Here is a 14,805-nt window from a genome sequence, read left to right on the forward strand (position 1 = left end):
ATTGTAAATAATTTAAATAAACTCAAATGCAATCATTTAAAATATTAATACAATGTTGAAAATGCTTTTATAATTCACTCAATACTGATCAATTGTACAAACTCGTTCAAATATTTACTTATCACTAATTATAATACATAATATCATATCCTCCCCCAAAAAGAAAAAAGAAAAAATCTCATATATAAGCAAATAAAAATGAAATTAGAAATAATTCCAAAATATTTATTCCCTTATATTTTCAATGATTATTATTCTAACAGCAATATTTAGAAAGCATTGCTCGGTAGATCAAACGACAACGGGACCCGAGGGTTCGGAGAGAAAAGAATTTGGACACCCACGTTCTCTAATCCGTGCAAATTGTGTTGGCAAACTGTTGTTATTGTTATTGTTGTTGTTGTTGTTGCGTTTCTCGTCGTCTTGGAGAAAAACGTTCTTCCCGTTGCGTTTACGTCACGCCGCCCATTCTGAAAAGTAATCTACACCGTATTGTCGTCGATGGAAGAGTGTAGAAACGTTCTGGCTCGTTCATCCGCGAAGAGACTTAGCTTCTTCTCTTTTTCCAGCCCCTTCCCCGCTTTCAGTCTTACTCTCTCTCCCTCTCTCTTTCTCGCTTTTTCCTTCCCTTTCTCTCTTATGCGAGCACGAGAACACGTACTCGCTGGTTCTTAGCGCGCAGGGCTTAGAAGTACGATTCACGGGGCCCGCAGCTTGATCTGTTACGGGCATTGAAGATCGCGGTCGGATGATCGCGTGTAAGCACGTTATTCGCAGCGGCTTTTCACGGACGCGAGAGCGGTATCGTTGCCTCTTATACCAAGGGTTGCCTCGTACCATCGAGAGGAGGGCTAAGTCCCACCACCACCACCACCACCACCACCACACTAGCATTACCACCACCATCACCAACGTCACGAGAACTGACACCATCCTCCTCGGCATTACCGTCGCTACTTGCACTATCGCCATCGTTCCATCCTTCGGAGATTATCTTCTCTCACCTTTACCGTTCCTTTACCATTACATAAGCGCCCGCGCGTACAAGAAGAGAGAGAGAGAAAGCAGACTTTTCGTTTTATCCTCTATTTTCATTTACCCATGTATTATACGTATATCGTAGAAATATCTGACATTAAATTTATGTAGATTTAAAATATGCATAAAGATAAAAGATTTGTAGGTATTAGTCGAATATTAAATGTATGGCAAGAAAATAAACCAACTTAAAGAATTGAAATTTAATTTTATACTTTATAAGTAACTTTTCTCTATCAACGTTTCGTCCCTATCATAAGAATATATTATTTTCATTAAAAATAATCAATCTCTCAATAGAAAGAAATTTATAAACTTTTTCCACGTAGGTATTTAGCCGAAGAAGAATAAAAGGAGATCCTAAAGGTATAGAGCATCGTGCAAAGCTTTTTATTACGTTAGAAGCCACGATGTAGTAGTAGGGAGAGAAAAAAAAGTACTGCCACGACTATCCTTTGTCTCCTGTAGAGTCTAGACGTTTGCGACTTCGATGAAGGAAGACAATGTCGTGTGGAAAGGAAAAAAAGGAAGAAAAAAAAGGAAAATAGAGAGAAGATAGAGAGTAGATAGGTATATACCTAAGTACATACATATATTTAGACGCATTGATGCATCGAATCGACCTGGTCGCAGCTGTGTAAGAGCCGCTAGATCAGGGGGTACAGCTAATTTTTGAGAGGAGGGGTCAGCAACCACCTGGAACCGCCCGGATCAGAAAAGAGGAGTGAGACCATTCGAATGCGTCGAGCCGTGCAACAAGCAGCCACGAAATAAGGGATGCTCCTTCCGACCGTCCTTGTTCCATCACTGTCCGCTTGCTTTCAACGTTGCTGTTCCGCGTTCCACTCTCTTTCTCCTTTCTATCTCATTCTCTCTCTCTCTCTCTCTTCTTTTTTTTCCAACTACTTTTTATAGAGGCTGCGTATGTATACATATATAACCAATGCTTACCCTCCAACAGGCACCCCTGCGTTCCGAAGGGTACCGCGAGACTTAAGCACGAGCATACTTACCGCATGTTGCTATAATGAGTCCTGGTGGGGAGAGGACACCCCCACCACCACACGGCCCCTTTTTCATTCCGTGCCGCAAAGGGCGGCTGATGCCTCCGAAAGGGAGATTAAAGTGCCGCGATCCTCTGGAGTTTGTTTATCGGTCGCTCTTTTTTTCTTCCCTTCTTCTCTCTCTCTCTCTCTCTCTCTCGGCTTTTAGTCTTCTTTCTTTCCTTTTTCCTTTTCTTTTTTCTTCCTTTCTTTCTCATTTTCTTCCTCATCTTTTTTTCTTTCTCATCTAAGATACCTTTTTGTACAATGCCGCCGCCTCGTTGGTTGCTGAGATCGGTGAACACATCGCTCGCATTAGGTTTTTTTAAAAGCGTTAGAAATGCGGACGAAGTTTGAAGTTTAATAGAATCTTTATCCATTAGTTGAAACATCGATAAGACCTAGTTTTTACTACATCGTCCATTCTTAAGCAGAAATATACGCAGAATATAGAAAGAATAGAAATTATTCCGCTTTAGGTGGGTTTTCTTTTTTCTTCTACTTCTTCTTCTTCTTGTTCTTCTTTTCATTTAACGAAATACTCGCGAATAGAAACGTATTTAAAAATTTATGAACAAAAAATTACTACATACGTACATATAAATACTTCTTATTTTATACACGTAGGATATGAAAAGAAAGGAAGAGAGAGAGAGAGAGAAAGAGAATTTGTTTCGCGGTTTACAGAGGGGTTGGAAAGTCGAACAGAAGGATGCAGCACAGGGGGATGATTTCGAGGGGAGGAGAGGTTGCTAGGATGGACCAATGGAGGGAAAACACGGTGGCCACTGGTTGCGGTATTCATCAGAGGCGGATCTCTCTCTCTCTCTCTCTCTCTCTCTATCTTTCTTTTTCTCTATCTCTTTTTCTCAGTCTGTCAGCGTATTTCGAGATCCCCTTTTTTGCTCTATCGTTTCACATGCACCGAGACACAAATACGTTCTCGAACACGAACGGAGACGTACCGAGAAAATGGAAGCGAAGAAAAAGGAAGAAAGAATGAAAGAAAGAAAGAAAGAAAGAAAGAAAGCAAGCAAGGAGTGTGGGTAGAAAGAGAGATAGATGGATAGAGAGAAAGAGAGAGAGAGAGAGAGAATTTTGTGAGAAAAAGTTTCCATTGAAATTATTGGCAAGAGAGAAAAGAAGGATGTGGAGGCGGCTTCCTTTGGCCGATGTGCGCCGATCCAACGCGGAAAATTTCCCCCTATCCCCTAAACCCCCGCCCTGTCTCCTATGTGTTCCTAGTATTTACACCTTCTTTACGTCAACCAGGAAGGCTACTTGAAAACGTATTATCGCGCTCTTTGCTTATCCATGCGTTTCCACATGCCCTTTTTCGAGAAGAAATCGTGTCTCTTTCTTTCAAAAGAACCATGGGATTGATGTCTATGGTGTTTTTGAGTTTTCCATCTAACATTGGTAGTTTTTATTTTCGAGAAGAACTTGAAAGAAAATAACACGACGATAACGCGTATCAACTATTGAAGACCCGCAAACTATATAAAAGGATTTCTTTATCTAGAATTGTTTTTATTTAAATCCCGTAATTCTTGTTTACGTAGGAATCGTATCTAGTGTCTTTTCAAATGGTACATACCTACATATAACGGTCGTAATCCTGCATACTTTTTTCGATCGATCATAGAAACAACCTATGCGAGGTTAGTAAAAAAGAATCAATGATACGAGAGTATACTTAGTCGGATAGAAGGCATAAAAGAGAATTGTAAAAAATAGCAAAAAGCAAGAACATTTGGAATACAGAGTGACATGTTACTTGACGACTGACGGGAAAGAAATAAGAGAAATATAGGGAAAGAGAGTGAAAGAGAAATACGCATACGTCTATATATATATATTATATATTCGTATGTAGTAGGTATGATGTTGGGTAGGACGTCGGCGGAAGAGCGATTTTTAATCGCGAGATAGAAGCGGGAGCGCGCGTTTAAATGCAGTGAAAGAAAGAGCCGAACAGAAAGTAAAAAAGAAATAAAAAAAGAAAATAAAAAAGAAGAGAAAGAGAAATAAAGAGAAGAGAAGAGAAAGAGAAAGAGAAAGAGAATGAAAGAGATGGAAAATGTAGAAGAGAGATGAGAAGAGAGAAAGAGAGAGCGGCTGGGATCAGAAGCGTGGCGGATCTCTCGTCTCGGATGTTTTCAATTACATTTATCTCTTTCCCTCTTTCTCCTTCTTTCTCTACCCCTCCCCATTTCTCTTCTCTTTCTCTCTTTCTACAGCTTCAGCAGCACGTCGCCAGTGTCTGATTACACCGAGATGTCGGCGTGGCTCGTTTGCCGCAAAATGCACTTGCCGTTTCTATCCTCCTTCATTGCAGCGCAGCGAACCTTGAAATCGGAGAATAATAAAATTCGCCTAATGCCGCTTGGCGTTTCGAAGCGCCGTTCGCCGACTTCCGCGTATTCGAAGGGTCCACGCACTATACCCCCGTTTACTTGATCTCTCTTTTTCCCTTTCACCTCTTTCTACTTCGACTTCGAGTTCTCTACTTACTCTTCGATCGAGGACGACTCAAGAACGCGTCTCCTGTAACCGGATATTTTCTTCAAACGAAAAGCTTTTTCAGCATATACGCGATTTCACGAAATCAGTGGCCTCGGTTTTCTTCTCTTCTTCTTTTTAATAAGATTCTGCTTTTTATACAAATACAAAATTAATTTGTTTCTAGGAATGGGATTTAAGTTTTCTTGATATAGGTACTTCAAACAATTACTAAATGAATAAGTTATTTATTGGTATATTTAATATTCTATCGATTCTATTCGAAAATGTCATCCGCTTTGAACTGATTTAACGTTTTTAACATAAAATCATGAATCATAATTGAAACGAAATATTCGCTCCTATGATTCAATAGCTCCTTTATTGTCTTATTTTCAAATAATACGTGTAACATTTACGAAATGTATAATAATCTGTTGTTCGGTGCTAGGTAATCTTATTTACGTACGTTAATCGGAATATTCCACGATCGCGTTCGAATATCCATATTGCAGTTCGTTAACTTAATGGCAATTATCAGAATGAAACGCGACTCGTAAATGCACTTGCACAATCCCGGATAAGCCGAAAGGCAATAAAGTGGAATTGTAAATGCTTTGAACGAAAATGCTTGCCAACAATAAATGCGGGTTTTGGACGTGTTACACGCGCATTAAACGTTCAAATATTGGCGGTGAATATGAAACCCATCTCGATTGGTCGACCGATATATATCCGTATCACTTTATTCGATAAACTGTTAAACGTTATCGCAGAAAATACGTTGCGCGTGCTTTTGCGAATTAATCGGCCTTTTCCGGGTAACAACGATGGGTATATGCGTTTTTGAAGGACTGTCTCTTTTTCAAAGCGCATTATATTTTTCCTTTCTTTTTATTTGTTTTTTTAAATATACATTTCCAAATGTATATTTTGAAGTTTTTTTATCGTGGATATGTTTTAGCCATTTACCATTTTATCTCAATCCATTTTATACAGATTTAAAACGATGTAAGTATTAAGTATCGAATAAAAAATGTTTAGAATAATCAATTAAGATATCCATTGACAATATAAATCGAAAAAAAAAACAAATATGTATAGGCCGTTCAATTTGAGATGATTCGTTCGACGAGATCCATCGTTACATTGGTACTATACGTCGTTTCGTCGTATTTGGTAGGCTCATCCGACACTCGCTCGTGTTGTACGCCAGAGTCGAACAGGAAATACATCGGGTTCGCTACGTTTCAGCTCTAACTTGATAAATCCAATTGTACATGGTGGATAAGCCGAAGGATACATGAGAGGCGTGACGAAAGAGTCAGCTATAGACTTCTGACAAAGATATGATTGCTGTTACGTATCACCTATATCTATATAGCACTACTCACGATTATTAATAAGCAAAGATATCGCACACGCGCAAGATGGTGTCAAAAAACTTTTAAACGTTTCAATTTTATCAAAAGAATTCGGCTACCGTCTATATTTTCGTTTTTTTTTCTTTTTTAACACAACGATTAAATATAATCTTACGTTTTTATTTCTATTCGAGAAAATATCCTGCCTATTTAATTTTAACGTTTAGAACGATACGACGTATTTATTTGGGTTCTTACGTGTTTACTTTCATTGAATTTATTATACGACTTAGATAACTCTATTACTTTTTAATAAACGTAATTATCTTTTTTATCGTAGATATGTTATTAAAATGTTCGCAGGGAGACAGAAAAGTTAAAAGTAAACCACCATCCAGCGATCACGTCGGTGGTTTTTAGATCGACGCGGTTCACTTCATCCAATATAATGAACCTCCTTTTCTAAAGTAGGCTACTCGTGCTGAAGGGAGGATCGGGGTTGACATAAATGAGAAGTATCGCTCAAATGTCCGGATGTAATTAGCTAAGTAGATATATTTATCCCCGTATTACTCACTTATTATCATATTATATTGATTTCGATTTATTTTCTTTCCTTTCGTTTTAGATATTCAATTAGCCTATTTCACAATCAACTGTCACGCTTTCGGTTTTTCCTTTTTTCAAATCTTTTCAAATCTTTTCAAATATTCTCTTTCTTTTCTCAATTTACTTTTTCTTTCAAAAAATCAGTTAACGTTTATCGACAGAATATTAACATAAGATAAAAATAAATAATTTTACAATTCGTCCAAATGATTTCTATCGTAACAGAATCGTTCGAATCTTTTCGTCATACGTACGAATCAAGGATTATGTATGAAGTATTTTAATACCTACACGTTCGAATATTTGAAAAATGCATAGGATATAGTCGACGACGGTCCCAGACCATGGATTTACGTGTTTCGGAATCGATTAGACACGGATGAATGGTTTATTGCACGCTCGAGCGACTCTATAGTATTTAGTGTTGGTAGTGAGATCGTTTGCCCTTGATGGTAAGCTTCGATGTCCTGCCACGAGGTCCCCGCTCTTTCGTGTGAATATTCAGTCTAAATGTAAACAATGAAATGGTCTCACTATACGTAACATTTTCTCGTTAAAGAGTCCACTCGCATTCGTTACCACCTTTTTCAACTTAATTTGTATTCGTGTTGACTAAAAAAAAGAATTTTCAATTGATTATTAAAGAAGAAGAAGAAGAAAGTAGTGTATTATTATATAAACAAAATAATAATATAACGATGTAATTTCAATTCGTTCCCTTTAGGTACGTGGAATGGACGGACAAAGGAAAAGGAATGAACATACCATGGAACACTATAATTCGTTATATTCATATCGACTTTTTGTCCATTCTGAATGATATTTTTGTCTCATCTAATGGCGGTTCTTTAAATAGGCGGCCCGATTGTACAGAGACTCAAGCTCTCCCATAGGAATATTCGAAAGCTGTATCCCGATTGCTACTAGGACAAATAAGAACTAGATACACAGGTAATTGGAGTTTAATTGGAGCCACCTGTTCCATCGAAGCGGGCAAAGGGACGTTGGCCTTGTAGTATTTATTTTGAGCGAGGATGCCTCCAGGCTGCTTCGTTCTCTTCTCTCACTCTCTCTCTCTCTCTCTCTTTCTCTCTTTCTTTTATTCTTTGAATCCTCTTTCGTCGCTAGCAATTAAAGAGGTGGTACAATACGCAAGGGTTAGTCACGTACGCGAGAGTAGAGAAACATATTGAAAAGTGTACTTTCCTTTTAAATCGATTGCTAAAGATTGGAGCTTAAATTAGACACACAACACTATAAGTATTTTATATAAATGAGTAACCAATGTGTAATGAAAGATCCAAAGGATTATTCAATATCGAAATAATTTATTATAATCCTTGAAGCGTTATATAAAGTAAAATCGCGAAATAAAACGATGTCCGATTGTACAACCGTCGGTCTTTGATTTACAATTCAATAGAAGAATTTGGGGACCGAATTTAGGAGGGATGGTTAGTAGACATGTCACTATAAAAGAAAAAAATCGAGATACTAGTCCAATGACGAAACAGGACTTGGCCTAATCCAAAAACCTGTATTTGATAGGACGTAACGTCCGACGTTCGACGCGACCCACTCTCTGAATTCCACCATTTTGAATTGGATATATAGTTTCTTATGCACACAAAAAAAAGAAGCATAAGCTTTTAGTAGATATAAATTAATGATTAAGATGATTAGATTATAATGATAAATGAGTGGAAAAAAATTAGAAAGATTCGATTAATGAAATTTAATTTTTTTTAATGAGAGCATATCTTCTTGTTCGTATTGAACATTTACCAAAAGCAACAATTTTTTTCATCGTTTTAATAATTAATTTAATACAATTGTAATTGAAATTCGTATTGGTGGAAAATTTTCACCGAACTGAATTATTTAAATATGTTGAACGAAATAACACCGATGTTTCTTTTTAGCTCATAAAGATTGTGGGATGATACGATAGGTACATCATTCCGTAAGTTTCGCTTTGATCTTACTTATACGTCGATGGAAACCGCGTACGTCAAAGTACAAAGGATCTACTTCCTGGTTAAACTAGAAGCAACACGAATACCTACGTTATTTTACTATAAATATTTCTTCTTACGTTGACATAAATGTCTTTTCCAAAGTTTTTGCTGCGCGATCGATCCACAATAATTTACAATAGTAAGTAAGAAGACTGTCTAGAAAAACTGGTTAAATAAAAACGAGTAAGCAGATGTTTACTGAGATTATGAGACCGGACAATCGTGTAATTCATACGACTTCTACGGAAACTCAAGGAGCAAAAATACTATAGATATTACTGCACATGGAAAATATGTAATCTCTACCATTATTGTAGTTTCATTCCTAGAACAAGAAAAGTAGTCCCGAATAAAGATATCACTAGCGAACCGTCTAATCTTAACGATGTCTTGAGACACTAAAAACATAAAGCACCATCTTCTATTTCGAATAGCCCTCATCATCTCACAGCATCCACCGGAGTCGATATCGCTCGGAGCCACGATTCAGCACTGTCTTTAATAAACCGGCACGAAATCGCAGATATGAGATGGGAATAAGAGAGAGTCGGAAAAGAGAGTTTTAAAAGATAAGAAAACGGTCCGAGCCGTCGGCGGCAGCGACGATGTTCGATACGATAATCGGAGAATAACGGACGCGGGACGCGGATTATGGTGGTAAAAGGATACGAACAAATTCGACTTACCTTATGCACGATTTAAGGGTGGATAGATGGATGGATGGATGGCTGGATGGATGGATAGATGGATGGATGGATAGATGGATGGCGAACGAACGGACGGACGGACGGACGGACGAATAGAGAGGAAGAGAAGAAAAGAAAAAGAGAGATGGAAAGAAAAGAATAAGAAACGGAAGAAGAGCGACAGTCGAACGAGGGCCGCGCGACGACGGCGTTGCGTGCGAGAGTGGCGTCGCGACGCCGGGCGTCGGCGTGCGTCTCTCGCGGGTTCGTCGAGAGGCGCGAAAGGACGAGAACAATGGCGTCTCTGGGTGCGGGCCAATAGGGGTACGAGCGGCCGCCTACGACGGAACGACGCCCAACGTCACCCCTGTCTATATCGGCCTGGCGCTGCGTGTCGTTGCGTCGTCCTTCGGTGTTATTTTAAGGTACGGGGCGTGATTGAATCACGAGAATCCCCACTCTTGCTACATTTAACGATCGTTCATACGATGATAAGCAGCGGGGGGATAGTCAGCCACGCCCACCGCGGATTTAAGCCCCGCCTATTGGTCCAGACACGCGTTCCTTTCTACAAATTCTCGTTCTTTCTCTCTCTTTCCTCTTTCTCTTCTCTTCATTCTCTCACACTTTCTCTCTCTCACTCTTACTCTTTCGCTCTCACTCTCTCTTCTCTCTCTTTCTCACACTCCCCATCGTTTCGTCATTCTCGTTCTCTTCTCGTGCGGCAAAGGCAAAGGCGACGAGTCTCTGAGCCAGTTGGAAGGGGCACCTAGAAGGATTCAGAGAAGGGGTACACAGGACGCGGGAGCGGTATGGGCACAGGGGTGGGGGACGCCGAAATCGTACAGCAGGCATCTCCGCATGAAGGGAAGGCAGACTCTGGTGGTCAATCGGGCGCCGCGCACCGTAGCAGCGACGCGTCACTGCACCCCCGTTTTCAAGTCGCACGTGCTTCTTCTTCTTCTTCTTCTTCCTCCTCCTCTTCTTCTTCTTCTTCTTCTTCTTCTTCTTCTTCTTCCTCTACTTCGTCTCCATTTTTTTCATCATCATCTTTTTCTTCTTCTTCTTGTTTCGCTTTTTCTTCTTCTTCTTCTTCTACTCTCTTCGTCACCGTGTCAAAAGAAAGTCGCGTCGAGTCGTCCTCGTGCTTATCTCCTGACCAACCAGGCGCGATAAACGACGATAAAAATCAAGACGACCGACGTCACGTCGGGGGGGGAGACAAAAAGAGAGAGTCAGATAATTGAAAGCCAAAAAGATAAAAAGGGAGAGAAATAGAGAGAAAGAGAGAGAGAAATAAAGAGATATCAAGAGATATCAAGAGATATCAAGAGAGGGAGAAAATATCTCGACGTGGTATATCGTCTAGAGCAAAAGGGATATCGTTCGAGGACACCTAAGTTCGTTTGTTCGTGCAGCATCAATTCCGAATTCGTCGGTCCACCGTTTAACGTCCTCGTCCTGTCGTGCCTCGTGCGCGGAAAGGATCGTATCCGAACTAACATTTTCACGGATTTGTCTTCGTTATTTCTTCTCATATTCGTTGACAGTTATCGCAATTACTCGGGAGCGCGATTGAACGGGACGAAAAGTGTTTGGTTATTTGGTACTAAAACTGTGCAATATATATATATATATACGTATATATATATATATATATGTATTATTATATTATTATTTGGTGATCAGTGAAAGTAAGAATAATATATTTGTCGCGTTATATACGACAAGTATTAAACCGGGAAAGACAACAATATTTAAATACGTGGAGGGTGGTCCAGCTTGATTTCTTCCTCTTATCTGACATTTCGTTCCTAACATTCTTGAAAAAAGAATCAAGAGGAAAGGAGCACCGAAGAGAGAAAAAGAGAGAGAGAAAAAGAGAAAGAGAGAGAGAGAGAGAAAGAGAGAGATAGTTGCTGAAGGAAAAGTGGCAAGTGAGAAGGAGAGAATCAAGCGGAGCTCACGCCGCACGAGGATAGTGCTTTTAGCTGTTGACTGGATCCGGCCTGACCACGGCCATTCTCGACACGGTACGTTTGTCTCTCTTTTTGAGCGATCATCGTACTATTTACGGGCTTAAGTATAGAGAAAACACTCATCCGAGTATTGTTTAAGTTTTACTTTGGATCATGTTGAGTGCAAGAATTACAAGTAAACACAGCTGATTACACTTTTTCTATTCTCTTCTTTTAATAGATTGCTGCATTTTATTATTGCTGCATCGATATTACAGTTAAATGTTTGTAATCGTAAATTATATAATTATTTTTCAACTTTAATTCGAAGAGTTTGATTATATTTAGGATAGTTAGCAGAATAATTAAGAGGAAAAATTTAAAAAGAAGGATTTATTGTAAATACGAAAGAATTGAATTTTTATAAGCAGTAAATTTTGACGACAAGTATCTTCATCGTAAGAAGGTCCTATTAATATTTATTTCTTTCTTTATTTATTTATGGGATAAACCAGTGTCGATGAAAGTAATTTACACAGATTGAGATATTCTATTAATATAGTTAAAGTAGCCCTATAAGAGATACGCGAAACAATACTGTAAAAATGTAATTTAAAAGAAAGATCAGACAAGAATATAATACCCAAGTCATTAACAGAGTCAAGTGAGGATAACATAGATGATTTTATACAATAATTAAACGGAAGGTATTCATTCTTACGACTAAAATGCACTGTATGACATTAGACAAGTTGAAAGAGACAATTTATTATTTATTTATAATTCTAGATATACTATTTCTTTTTAATCTAATAGTCTTATTAGATATATATATCATTTTCAGTTAACTATTTAAGTTTACTCTTAAATGATTTCAAATGATCTCGTTATGTTTTGGTATAGTTCTGACTGATGTGAACAGGACCACGATATTTAGATTTATTTTTCAAAACAGTAAGAACTTCATGTTTTGAAGCAAGAAAAATACGTACAGGACGAATTTGGTTAAGACACTTCCTACTTATTCTGGTAGGAGGAGAAACTAGATGAGCAGATGGATTAATTTTAGATAAAATATCTTTAAACAAAACATTCTCAGAGATATCCGAGTTAGACGATGGAAATGAGAGTCGTTTTCTTCTAGATTAAATAATAAAATATTATCCGATCTCTTTTTTCTCTCTCTCATTCAATTATTTCATCAATGATTTACTCCGCAGCAATAGATTTCTTCGAATGTTGATTTAAATCCTGCATTTTGTTCTCGATAGTAGATACACGATTCGTAATAACATTAATATCATTTTGAAGTTTCTGAATATCACTTTTTAAACTTTTTAAGAAATCGTCGTTCATGTAGTTTAATTCCTTTCGGATAATATTATGAATCTTAGTAATAAAAAGGTTATTCTTCGAGACTAAGGATGTAGAAGTATTTTGGGATTTACAATCAATAAACTTAACCCCACAGAAAGAATGACCAGATAAGACAAAACAAGCTGGATGAGCTGTAATATTACAGGAATTGCAAATAATTGTTTTAGCGACCTTAGTGCCACATCCACTACACATTAGAGCTATTTTTTACAATGTAAAGAAATTGAGAGTACGTTAAAATCCAGAATAGAAAGATTAGAAGAGAACAAATACACGTCAAACCTCAACGACGTTTGAAGCAATATGAATATATATGTCAACTTCAAGTTTTGTCAATGCTTATACGAGTGCTATAGTCGTATTCTATTATTTTATTTTAAACGAGCAGACATCTCGTACAACTAGCAAACGTATAGCTGTTTATTTTTGTTTTTAAGAAGGAAAAGAAATAAATAATTAAGCGTTACTTTGACGGATTAATCTGTCTAATAAAATTCGTGATATACATTGAATATTAATTAAATTAACAATTAATTTAAATAGTCGAAAGAAGAACGATCTTTCCATCGTTCAGATCGTCCAGATTTTTACAACATCCGACGGTTATTTAAAAACTTGAAGTATTAAGTGTCCGAGTCTAATAAATTGTAATTGATCTTTTATAGTGCGACTAAAATGAAAAATTTCGTTATATTCTATCAGAAAAACATTGTATTATTATTTATTTTTTAATATCTTACGGTCGGTGAAGTTGCAATTTTTATTTGTATGTAGTTTACTGCTTTCGTGATATTTAGCTTGCGAATGAATGATACTTAATTTAACAATAACTAAATTATTGATAACTCTGGCGTCTGCTTATCACAAGTTAATCGACGGACCTTAGGATTTTAACATCATTTACGTAACTCTAATTGAAGGTTAAACAACATTTACATTTAATTGCTCATAAAGTCACATCAATGAATAAATTACGATTGTTTATTGCTAAAGAATTTCGTAATAATAATAAAAAGAAAAGATAGCAGTTATTAATTAGGCTCAATTGAACGTCTCTTTTTTCGCGACCGAAAATAATAATTAATTTTTCTACGATAAATGATCTATTGTTCGGAAAAAAAAAGAAATTAAAAAATAAATAAGAAAGAGAGAAAAGGAAAAAGTGTAATGAAGTTTGATAGAGACGTAATGATTTGAAGCAGCGGCGGAAAAGAACGCTAATACAAATTGTGTGCCGTACAATGACGAGTAGTTAACGTTTCGTTTATGCGTCGCGTTATGATCGCGGAAAAACTGGTGTCGATTGAACGAGATACGCTTTCATCGTGCTTATATAATGGAGAGGGATGATGAAATAATACGGTGCAATGCTTCCTCAAAGTTTTATCAGAAAAGCGTTTTGCGAACACGTGCGCGTTCGCGTGCACGCACACATCCACCTGTCAGCTCAATTAATATCGGCGTTATTTTTATGCATAAATATGGTGTAGCACTACATGCTAGAAAAATAAAATCCTCCGTTCTCCCGAAAGAACGTTGAACGAGGATTTTTTAATCGTTCCGATCGGGAACGCTGAGAGGAGTAAAGCTTTTCAGAAAGGAACCATTTTTACGTGCAATTTAAAATAATTATAATAGTTTGGCTGATTAAAAAAGAAAAAAAATAGAACAAATTGTTTTACGGTGTCGAATAAAAACAAATTTTCTCGAATTGTTTTTCTTTGCGTTCAATCTTGGCAGATAATCTCAGTCTTTGTATTTTTATTATAGTGACAGTTTTTTTCGGTTCTTAAAAATGTAAGTTCATCCATATAAAAAGGAAAAGTAAAAAGGTTTCGTTCTTTAAAAAAAACGATACAATCTTGGAAAGTAACAGATGTAACCCTCTAGTGCTTGACAAAGAAATCTCGTACTGTCCTCGTAGAATCCAAGAGAAGCCTTTTGTCGTACTTAAGGACTAAAAAGGACAAGATTTGTAAGAATCTTGAAAATCCAAATTGTTTGCCGATCTTGTGTACCTACCTACTCCTTTCTACAATACCGAAGACTGGTCCTCTCTTTACGTCCATTTAATCCGTTAATTTTATTAAGATACTTCCGTGACAAAGAACCGCCTGTTTCACGCGGATGTAACAGTTTAAAATATTTCTCTTCTTAAATTACTGCAATTTTTATGATCACTCTTACAAATCTATCTTTTGTATCTTGAA

The 14,805-nt window shown here is 37.3% G+C and overlaps 3 long non-coding RNA genes across 3 annotated transcripts; all 3 read right to left on the reverse strand.

Moving 5' to 3' along the window:
- Positions 1 to 1,601: 1,601 nt before the first annotated feature.
- On the reverse strand, positions 1,602 to 2,269 carry LOC122524861. The gene is made up of 2 exons (XR_006305652.1): positions 2,052 to 2,269; positions 1,602 to 1,956 (listed from the first exon to the last, which is right to left on the reverse strand). It is a non-coding gene; the product is annotated as an uncharacterized LOC122524861 (long non-coding RNA).
- Positions 2,270 to 4,312: 2,043 nt separating this feature from the next.
- Positions 4,313 to 8,245, reverse strand: LOC122524718. Its single transcript, XR_006305608.1, has 2 exons — positions 7,322 to 8,245; positions 4,313 to 7,168 (listed from the first exon to the last, which is right to left on the reverse strand). It is a non-coding gene; the product is annotated as an uncharacterized LOC122524718 (long non-coding RNA).
- Positions 8,246 to 8,279: 34 nt separating this feature from the next.
- LOC122524719 lies at positions 8,280 to 9,360 on the reverse strand. The gene is made up of 2 exons (XR_006305609.1): positions 9,261 to 9,360; positions 8,280 to 8,599 (listed from the first exon to the last, which is right to left on the reverse strand). It is a non-coding gene; the product is annotated as an uncharacterized LOC122524719 (long non-coding RNA).
- Between the last annotated feature and the right edge of the window lie 5,445 nt (positions 9,361 to 14,805).

Source organism: Polistes fuscatus, unplaced genomic scaffold (assembly GCF_010416935.1).
Source record: "Polistes fuscatus isolate 324 unplaced genomic scaffold, CU_Pfus_HIC Scaffold8, whole genome shotgun sequence".
In the NCBI taxonomy this organism is placed as follows: Eukaryota; Metazoa; Arthropoda; class Insecta; order Hymenoptera; family Vespidae; genus Polistes; species Polistes fuscatus.